Source organism: Diabrotica undecimpunctata, chromosome 8, assembly GCF_040954645.1.
Source record: "Diabrotica undecimpunctata isolate CICGRU chromosome 8, icDiaUnde3, whole genome shotgun sequence".
NCBI lineage: Eukaryota > Metazoa > Arthropoda > Insecta > Coleoptera > Chrysomelidae > Diabrotica > Diabrotica undecimpunctata.
The window spans coordinates 132,910,874-132,921,222 of NC_092810.1; the positions used below are offsets into that span (position 1 = coordinate 132,910,874).

Here is a 10,349-nt window from a genome sequence, read left to right on the forward strand (position 1 = left end):
GTCCTTCAGAGAGACACCCAACATCTGGCGCTCCATAGCCCTCTGAGTTACTTTTTCTCCTCCGTATACCATGTCCTTTCAGAACGTTGGTTACGATCATAGCTATCTTAATTTTATTCACTGCCATCCTAAATAGCATGCTTGTATCAACACCATACCAATGTCGCAAGTTCTTTAACCAAGAGGTTCTTCTTCGTCCTGGACTGCGTTTGCCTGCTATTTTTCCTTGCATGATATTTTGTAGCAACCTATATTTGGAACCTCTCATTACATGTCCGAAATACTCAAACTTTCTCTGTTTGATGCTTTTTATGATCTCAGTAGTCTTGCTGAGACGTTCTAGTATTGTGGAGTGTTGAATCTTCTCCACCCAGGAAACTTTTAAAATAAATTCTTCTATAGCATCACATTTCGAAAGCCTCATGGCGATTTAGATCGATTTTATTCTCAGTCCAGGACTCGAGACCATAAAGTAAGATCAAGAACACGTAGCAGCGAAGTAGGCGGATCCTCAATGCCAAATCCTCAAATTCTCTGAGTTACGCGAATCTTATTCACTACCTTTTTTGTGAGTGTTAATGTTTCCGCTCCATAAGTGTGTACAGGTAATACACACTGGTCAAAGATTTTCCATTTAAGGTATATGGGTAGATCCGATTTAAATACATAGTTTAATTTACAAAACGTTGCCCAGGCTAATCCTATGCGACGAGGGAGCTCACATATCTGGTTATCTCTGCCCAACCGATTTTCATGTCTTAAGTACTTATAAAGAAACGGGAAAGAAACGAAAGCAGAATTTACAAAGTAGTAATCAGACCACTAATGACATACGCGGCAGAAACAAGACCTGACAGAGAGGACAAAAAGGATGTTCGAAACAGCAGAGATGAAAATAGTTAGAAAAATTGATGGTAAGACACTATGTGACAGAGCTAGAAGTACAGATATACGACGTAGATGCAGGTGGAGAACATCAAGAACTAGGTAGGAAATAGAAGAGTAGAATGGAACGATCATATAAGCCAAATGACAACAAATAGAGTAGTAAAGACGGCAATAGACAGTTCCCCAATAGAAAGACGATCAGTAGGAAGACCACGAAGACGATGGAACGACAACTTACTGGAGTCATATTGAAAAACAGACAAAGTCATGTCTATATAAAATCAAGAAGAAGAAGAAGAAGTACTTATACAATGTAGTCTGCACAATGTCCCTTTCGTCAAGAGCAACATTTCGATTTAGCACTAGCTTAGTCATTATTTGCGTTTTGTTCGTATTAATCTTTAGTCTGACCTCTTAGGAAGCCTGAAATAATTTTTCAAACATTATTATTGCATCATCCATAATAGGATCAGCTATAAAGACAATGAAATCTGGAAATCTCAAATTACTGAGCTTCTCTCCATTTATGTTAATACCATGCTCGTTCAGATGTGCCTTCTTATAAGTATATTCTAAAAGCGTCGGGAATAGCTTTGGAGAGACGGTGTCTCCTTGCCGTACTCCTCGCTGGATACAGAATTTATTTGTTTCTTGTGCAGCACAGATATAACATCGTAGTAACCTGAATTTTATAAGTATTAATAAATTATAGCATTTTAATAGCTTAGTCATTTTTAAAATGCAGATGTTGCTTCCTCTATCCTACACTTGATTTCTAGGGAATGGTTACAATTTTTATTGACGTTCGTACCAAGATAGGCGTATTCTTTGACTCTTGTTGTTCATTGACCGTTTACACTGATCCGTTAAAATTGCTCTCTTCTTATACTTATATCATTATACTCTTTCTTTTCTTAATGCTTATGCGTGAAAGTGCATATCTCTTACGTACTTCTCTGATCCTACTCATTAACTAGTGGAGGTCTTCATAACTGAAGCCTTAGTTCTTAGAACATTTCGTCACACTATGAGTTGAACAGCAGAGGTGATAGTATACATCTTTGTCGGACTCCACGTTTGATGTTAATATTATCGGATTATCCTGTTTAATTGAGATTGCTAATAATTCTTAGATCACAGGTGTTATAATATTTATTTAAAATACTCTAATTATTTATCAGATACTTCACCTAATCATTTCTATTTGAGTAAGGTTAACAGACCATAGAGCTCCTTCATATCAATGTATTGTTATACTTTGAAACAAGGCTCGTTGGTCTAGGGGTATGATTTCCGCTTAGGGTGCGGGAGGTCCCGGGTTCAAATCCCGGACGAGCCCAAGCTTTTGTAAAACACAATAATTCTATGTAAATTTAAACTATTTGATGGTCGAATTAATAAGTTAATAAATAGGTATTTTAAAATTTATCCATTTGTTGACAAGTTTAAATATTTTTTACTTTAGTTATGTTCCTTGCCATGCTTATTCACTTTATAATTAAAAATTATCTAAACTTCCGGTAAATGATTTTTACAAGTTAGATTTCTATTTTTACAAGTTTTTTACACATTTTTTGTCATTGATTCAGTTTTTTTTATGGAAGCTGTCTGTTGTAAACTGGACGTATTACAAATCCCATTCCAGGATTCTGAAACCCTGTACCAGCTTGTACAAGTCTGACGGATATGTGCCATATGCTTTTGGGGTTACTTAATACCTATTCTCCAAAAATTGGTAGCCACCTGCGATCTAATGACTTGCTGTTATGGAAAATATAGTTGACTCACTCATTCAGGTTTTCTGCTACATTGTCTGCAGCTTAACTTCCAATGAAACAGTCCGATTGTACGTAGGTGCCTTTAACTGGCGCATATGCAGTCAGGAAGGCTCTTATGACTCTGAGCTGATTTTTGTTTGTTTTCCACAGTACTTCACTGTTCTCAGCATTTGTCCGTCTAATGTTTATTTTGCGATGTATGTGGCTGGGTATATTTTTCCAGTTTGAGTTATGTTGTCATGGGATTCATGTTATTTTTCGGTCGCGAGCAATACTTTTTAACACTCCCACGGCCGGATATTGACCGAAGTATTATATAGAGAGCTTGTCTACAAAGAGAATCCTATACTCAGCAGGAGGTATGTCCTTAGAATCATTGTAGGCTCGAACAACCGAGCAAAATGAATATTAAAGACACCTTTTAATTGCCGAGGGCAAATACTCACCAGGCTTCCTCCAAGAAAAGTTCCGTTCCCTCCAGCTAAACTTCTTCACAACACTGGACATAAACTCCCTGATGAGTATTTTGAAATTCTAGAATCAACCCCCATCAAATATCGCAGCTAACTACTACACGCCAAAAACGCTGATCAAGAGCCGTTTCATTGTATGGCTGGTAACCCCTGAAGTACCTCCTCGACATGTTTGGCACAATCACCCTGATTCCTCTTGCGCGCTTCTAACGCATCGCAAACACGCCACCTTCTGAACACCAGCTTCTTGGTAGTCCACTACTTCTCACACAAACATTATTCATCACGTTTGTTTCGCCGCCACTACTCCACAAAAAAAGGGGTACCCCTTCCTTGAAGAAGCGTTAAGCTTAAACAAGGTTAAAACTCTGGATTCAAATTCTACAAAGAGACGGACGGACGGACGGACGCTTGCCGGTAGGGTATATATTATATAGGAAGTTAAGAGTTTACAATATATCCGTTAAAATTTCTTACGTTATGATATATTCAGCTGCTACGTTTAGCTGTTTAGTTAAAATATTTCTTTAAATACCTTAATTATTTATCAGATACTTCAGTTAAATTACAATTTAACTGAGGTCAACAAATCATACGATTAATTTATAATAATGTATTGTTATGAATTATTACATGGCTCGTTGGTCTAGGGGTATGATTTCCGCTTAGGGTGCGGGAGGTCCCGGGTTCAAATCCCGGACGAGCCCAACATTTTGTAAAACAAAATAAATCTATGTAAACTTAAAACTATTTGACGATCGAATTATTAAGTAAAGAAATAACAATTTCAAAGCTTGGTAATGGTATTTGTAAGTTGTTAACCAGTTTAAATATTAATTTGTCAATTAAAAATTATTTGATCTTCCAGTAAATGATTTACAGTTCTAACTTTTTTATTGCATATTACGCTCCTCTATAAGAAACTTTTATTAGACCTTTATGCCCAGCATAGCATCAGACGTGAGCTACGCCCAACCACAAAAGGGGCGCAAAATTAGTTTGTGGCTTACGTTAGAGGGTTGTAAATTAAACGAACAATTACAAGATTCTAAATTACTATTATTTAAAATTATTAAAAATTAAGTTTTTATACAAACTTGTCAACGTCTCGAATCGCTTCTGACCGATCCAATGTTTTTACCTTGCTTGGACTATTGCCTCTTCAAGGAAGGGGTACTCCTTTTTTTTGCGGAGCTAGGGAGTGTGGTAAACTTGAAGATGAATGCGTGTGAAGTTGTAGAGGTGAAGAGCTAAAAAGTTGGGGTTAAGAAGGTGGCGTGTGTGATATGGAGCGCACAAGAGGAATTATTGGCGGAGAAAGCAAAACAAGTCAAAGGGAGGTACTTAAAAGTGTTACCAGAAATACTGAGAACAGCTTTTAATCAGCGTTTTTAGCTTGCAGTTGTTAGCTGCGATATTTTATGGGGATTGATTCTAATATATCAAAATACTCATCAGGAGGTTCATTTCCAGTGTCGTGTAGAAGTTTTGCTGGAGGGAATGAAACTTTTCTTTTAGGAACCCTGGTATTTGCCCTCGGCGATTGCGTGGTGTCTTTAGTATTTATTTGGCTCCGTTGTTTGAGCTTGAAATAGTGCGAAGGACATACCTCCTGCTGAGGGGTAGGATTCTGTCTTTAATTGGTGTTACATTGGCTACTTGATGTATGAGTGCTGACGAGTAGTTTCTGCACTTCCTCGTGTAGAGTCTAAGAATTTTCCTTTCAGTGGCTATGATGGTGTTAATTTGGTGTGCTTTGGTGTTGTTTTATAGGTGTGCAATATTGTTTTAGTTGACGTCTTGCCCATTTTACCAGACAGCGCTGTCAGGAGTCTCAACCTCTTTCTTACTCTGTCTAGGGTGTGATTAACTGAGCGTTCTGAGCTATAGTATAAAATCTGCTAGTGCGCACAGTATCTCCACATCCGAACTAGTTTCGTTCCAGGTCAAGTAAAAAAAATGCTGAAATAACCAGAAAATAGGCCGAATATGATCAGTAAACACAAACTGACATAGGCTAGTTTGGTTAAAATCGGATGTAGAGTTTTTGAGCTAAGTTTTTCGGCTTTACTGCTTTAGACAACAAAAGAGACGGACGGACGTGTGTCATAACGTATATATCAGATAGGGAGTTACGAATACAATTCACCGCTTAAACTTTAACGCACTGATATACCAACCCTGATCGATATTTTCTTATTTAAAATAATCATTTAAAATACCTTATCTAATTATCACATACTTCAGTTAAATCACTTCGATTTTGCCAAGGTCAACAAATCATACCGTCACTTTCCAGCAATATATTATTACACGGCTCGTTGGTCTAGGGGTATGATTTCCGCTTAGGGTGCGGGAGGTCCCGGGTTCAAATCCCGGACGAGCCCAGCCTTTTTTTAAAAAATAAATTATTCTATAAAATAAGTGATATAAACAAAAATAGCCAAACGAAGGTAATAACATAAGCTTTCAGGACAAACAACTTAGGCAAATATATTAAGAACAACAAGTACCAAAAGAAAAAGCACTAAACACAGTGGTGTTTACAAACTTAAATCTGGTGACTGCCCAAAAACTTACATTGGTCAAACTGGTAGAACTTTTAACAAACGTATAACAAAACACAAAGGGGCTTTCAATAAAAGAAAAACAGATTCTACATTTTACGTACGCACTTCACCTTCTAGACTATAATTATTCTTTTAATATTGAATTTCAAATTCTTCACATTCAAAATATAGGCCTTAAACTATCTTTATTAGAATGTATGGAAATTAACAAATTTAAAAATACAGACATAATTCTGAATGACCAACTTGAGACAATCAATTCTCCCCTATTTAACTTATTCAGTTAATGACTATAAAGTGTAAACGCATACCAAAAATAGATCACTTAAGAAAAGCACTCTGCCGAAACCGCTGTAGTGATTATAATAAGTTATATAAGTATTTACTAAGTTACAAAAGATTTTAAAGTCTACTGGAAACATCAATTAACATGTTCAAATATTTTTTAATTCAAAAATCGATAAAGGTTCTTATGGTCGAGCTATTCACTTTATTATTAAAAATTTTGTGATATCTATACAACTACATTTTAACAAATTTTTCGTACAATTGTTTTCTGTCATTGATATAGTAGGGGAGACCGGGGCTAGTTGACCAAAGAATTAAGTTAACTAATTGCCTCTCCGTCCTCTAATGTATAACAGATGTCGCCGTTAGAGACGATACCTGAACTGCCCACTCTTGCGCCTTCATGTTAGAATATCGCTGTTATGGTCGCTTGTGTTTTGTGTCGGTGAGAACGAGAAATCTAGAATCATCCTTGGTAGGTAATTAATTCTCTTCTCAACATTTTTGTATTATTATCTATAAAATCGTCCGTCACAAATTTCACCGAATATTTTTAAGAAGTAAGACTAAGCTGTGCCGGGGTCTGTTGACTTAGTCAACAAACCCCGTTATGTACTCAAATTTCAGAATGTGTGAACTAAGTTGGTATTTTATAATGGATTAATAAATCGATAGTGATATCGAGGCATTTGGAAATTATTAGCAACTGTTATTTTGAATGTTTCTCCAAATACAAATATATCTGAAGCGTTAATCGTTGTTATTTTTGTTACAGCAGAACTATGAGAACCTACAAGAGAAAACGTGATAAGAGCAAGACATCACCCGATATCATTCAACGGGCAGTTATAACAGTTTTAAATGATGACAGAAGTATTAATAGTGTCGCAAAAGACTTCTCAATACCACAAAAAAACCTTCGAATTAAGGAGCTTAAAAAATGTGCCTTCCGGTATGCCAGTGCAAACCATCTAAGAGTTGCAGATAGCTGGACAAACAATAAAATAGTAGCTCCATGGAACAATATTCTTGAGAACACCACAAGCCACCAGTTTGTCAAGAGCCACTTCATTCAACAAATCAAATGTAGACATGTTTTTCAACAATTTGAAAACGGTATATAAGCGTCTAAATTTGCAAGGTATCACAACTGTTCAGAAGCCTGACAGAATAGTGGCACGACGTGGCTTCAAACAGATAGGCAAACTCACGTCTGCAGAAAGAGGAACCCTTGTAACCCTCACTGTTGCAGTTTCAGCAAGTGGCAATACTGTTCCTCCGTTCTTTATTCCACGTGTCGGAAGTCTACGAGATACAAATCCATCAGGATGGATGAAAGAACAACATTTTGTGAAATTTGTCAAGCATTTTGTGTTTCACACAATATGTTATAAGGAGCGCCCCATACTTTTGCTGCTCGACAACCATGAATCCCACCTTTTTATCGAGGCGTTATATATTTGTAACGAAAACGGAGTAACAGTTGTATCTTTCTCTCCGCACTGCTCCCATAAATTGCAGCCTCTAGATAGGAGTGTTTATGGACCCCTAAAAAATACTGCAATTCAGCTATGGATAACTGGATGGTGAAAAATCCACGTAAGACATTTTCGATATACGATGTTCCTGGCATTGTAAAATTGAGTCTGCCTCTAGCTGTTACGCCGACCAATATAATGGCTAGGTTCAGTAAAACAGGGATATGTCCACTGAATGAGGGTATCTTCACAGAGAGTGACTTCTTGCCATCATATGTAACAGACAGGCCTACACCAATATATGAAAGAGGAAATGCTTCCGAAAACAACAGAAATATTTCAACAGAGGAGCAAACTAAAATCATGAACAATCCACCGAAAATTCTAGAACAATTCGCAGATGTCAACGACAATTTGTCTGCAAACACAGTCGCAACGACAATAATAGAACCTCCAAGTTCGATATTGCTTTCCTCTGAAGCAGTAGTGCCGTTTCCAAAAGCAGGTCTTAGACAAAATCCAAGAAAGTCACGGAAGAAGAGACAAACTGCTATTTTAACCGATACTCCGATAAAAGATGGAAGAAAGACGGAGAAAGACTCCGAGGAAGAAAGACAAAATTTGAAAGAAAAGAAAGGCCCACATAAAAGAAAAACATGCAGCCAAAAGAAAGACATCAAGAACACGAAAATAAGAGAAGGTCGAAAATTTATTTTCCGGGAAGAAAGCCCGATTCCATCTACGTCTGCAGCTTATCATGACCCTACAACCTCGGAATCTAAGGGTGAAACTGAGTGCTTAGTATGTGAAGAACCCTATCGAAATAGCGCTAGAGGTGATGACTGGGTACAATGCACTAATTTCAGCAAGTGGGCTCACATCAAATGCACAAACAAAAGTAATATAACTTTTTTCATGTGTATCAATTGTAATTCAGATGATGATTTGTGAGTTTCGTTTATAATTGTTAGATTTTATTAATGTAAACGGTCAAAATAAAAGTCAAAAATTACATCTGCATTTGTTTTTGGATTGTGTTTTGATTATTATTCTTACGATATTACTAAGTAAATATTGAGTCAATTAACCCCAGGCTATTAGTCAACTATACAACCCGGGGCTAGTTGACTTACTTTGCAAGGCAGTCAATATTTGCTTGAAACTTATTTCTATGGAGAATTAAAATAAATTAAAAATGTAACTGCAGTACCTGAAGGAGTATGGAACCAGCTGACATACTTGAATTTAACAGTATTAAATGTCTTCTATAAAAGTTATATTTAAGTTAAATTTGTCATTTTTTTAGTCTAAAAGAAATAGTCGATTTTTAGAAAACAAATTGTGATAATGGTTTTTCTAAATTTCTAGGCGTAAAAGGCGTATTGGGCTTAAAGGATTTCTTTTTTGTCTATACTTAAAGACTTAAAATTTTCAACTTTCACTTTTAATACTGTATCATATTGTATCATACAGTACTGTATTTTGATAGATTGCAACTGTTTCTAATTAATGCTATTTAATTTTTTTAATAGTGATACTATTAAAATTTGTAATATAATATAGCTTTAAAAAATTTGGGCTCGTCCGGGATTTGAACCCGGGACCTCCCGCACCCTAAGCGGAAATCATACCCCTAGACCAACGAGCCATGAGAATCAAATAGATGACTGAGATTCGCGGCAAGGCGAGTTGACCTTGATTGGAAATCGGAATATATTTACAGGTATTCAAGTAAATAACATATTCGGAAGTGAATATAATATTTTGTTTAACTTATTTTTCGTATTTAAATATTTACACTCAGAAATATTGTGACACGGTCGGTTTTTATAAAGAAATTGTTTTAAAAATTTAGTTCAAATTAAATTTATCGTTCTAAAATTTTTTCAATTGATAAATGTGGTGCTAACAATATGTGATAAAAATATGCAAAAAATTAAACGTCCTTTTTTACATATAAACAATATATAAACAATTGAAAGATCGCTAGTAACACAATTTCACTAAAAAAACATATAAAATCCTTTAAAATTAGAGTTAACAAAGACATGTTTGTTAATTTGATGCTTAATTATTGTTAACTAGCTTTAAAAGAGATTTTTTTAAAATTATTATTAACTTTTCTAAAAATGCACAAAAAACTTCAACTTCAACTATAGGTAACCAATAAAAATTTCAAGAAGTTTCACTTAACAGTTGCAAGCAGTTAAGCAAATGCAAAAGCAATTGCATTAAAAAATTGAAATTGTTTATCCCAGAAAGTTTTTGTCTACAACGTTATTACAAGGTATAAGCAATCCCCCACTTACTGTCTAACGGCTTCGGGCGGATGAGCTGGTAAGTGACATGGCACTCTTTTGTCCGAGGGTTGGAAAACTGGCCCTAAAGGCGAAGGAACCTCAGTAGAGGTCAACGGCATAAGGATGTAGAAGGCCGAGGACAACCACTACATTAAAGATTCCATTGAATAGTCCTAGTATAAAATCATATATGGTAATGCTCACAACCAAATACGATTTCGGAGTAAGTTCCCCAATCGGATCTCCGGGGGGGACAGTTATGAGTACCTATGAAAAAGAAAAAGCAGCAAAACCACAATATCACAATATTTAAAAATTTGCACATGGAATGTGAAAACTATGGCAAGGAGTGGAAAAATAGACAATGCCATTCAGGAAATGGAAAGAATGACCATTGACATAATGGGAATAAGCGAGATGAGATGGCCCGGAACAGGAAGCATTGACAAAAAAGATCACAGAATATTCTACTCAGGGTCACTAGATGGAAAACTAGAGCATGGAGTTGGTGTGATAATAACGAGAAAAATTAGTAGATGTATTTTAAATTTTGTCCCAGTGTCCAACAGAGTAA

The 10,349-nt window shown here is 36.0% G+C and overlaps 4 non-coding genes across 4 annotated transcripts; 3 read left to right on the plus strand and 1 right to left on the minus strand.

Annotated features, from left to right (window-relative positions):
* Positions 1-2,155: 2,155 nt before the first annotated feature.
* On the plus strand, positions 2,156-2,227 carry TRNAP-AGG (transfer RNA proline (anticodon AGG)). The gene has a single exon. It is a non-coding gene; the product is annotated as a tRNA-Pro (tRNA).
* A 1,547-nt stretch (positions 2,228-3,774) lies between these two features.
* On the plus strand, positions 3,775-3,846 carry TRNAP-AGG (transfer RNA proline (anticodon AGG)). The gene has a single exon. It is a non-coding gene; the product is annotated as a tRNA-Pro (tRNA).
* A 1,608-nt stretch (positions 3,847-5,454) lies between these two features.
* TRNAP-AGG (transfer RNA proline (anticodon AGG)) lies at positions 5,455-5,526 on the plus strand. Its single transcript has one exon. It is a non-coding gene; the product is annotated as a tRNA-Pro (tRNA).
* Positions 5,527-9,051: 3,525 nt separating this feature from the next.
* Positions 9,052-9,123, minus strand: TRNAP-AGG (transfer RNA proline (anticodon AGG)). Its single transcript has one exon. It is a non-coding gene; the product is annotated as a tRNA-Pro (tRNA).
* Positions 9,124-10,349: the final 1,226 nt, after the last annotated feature.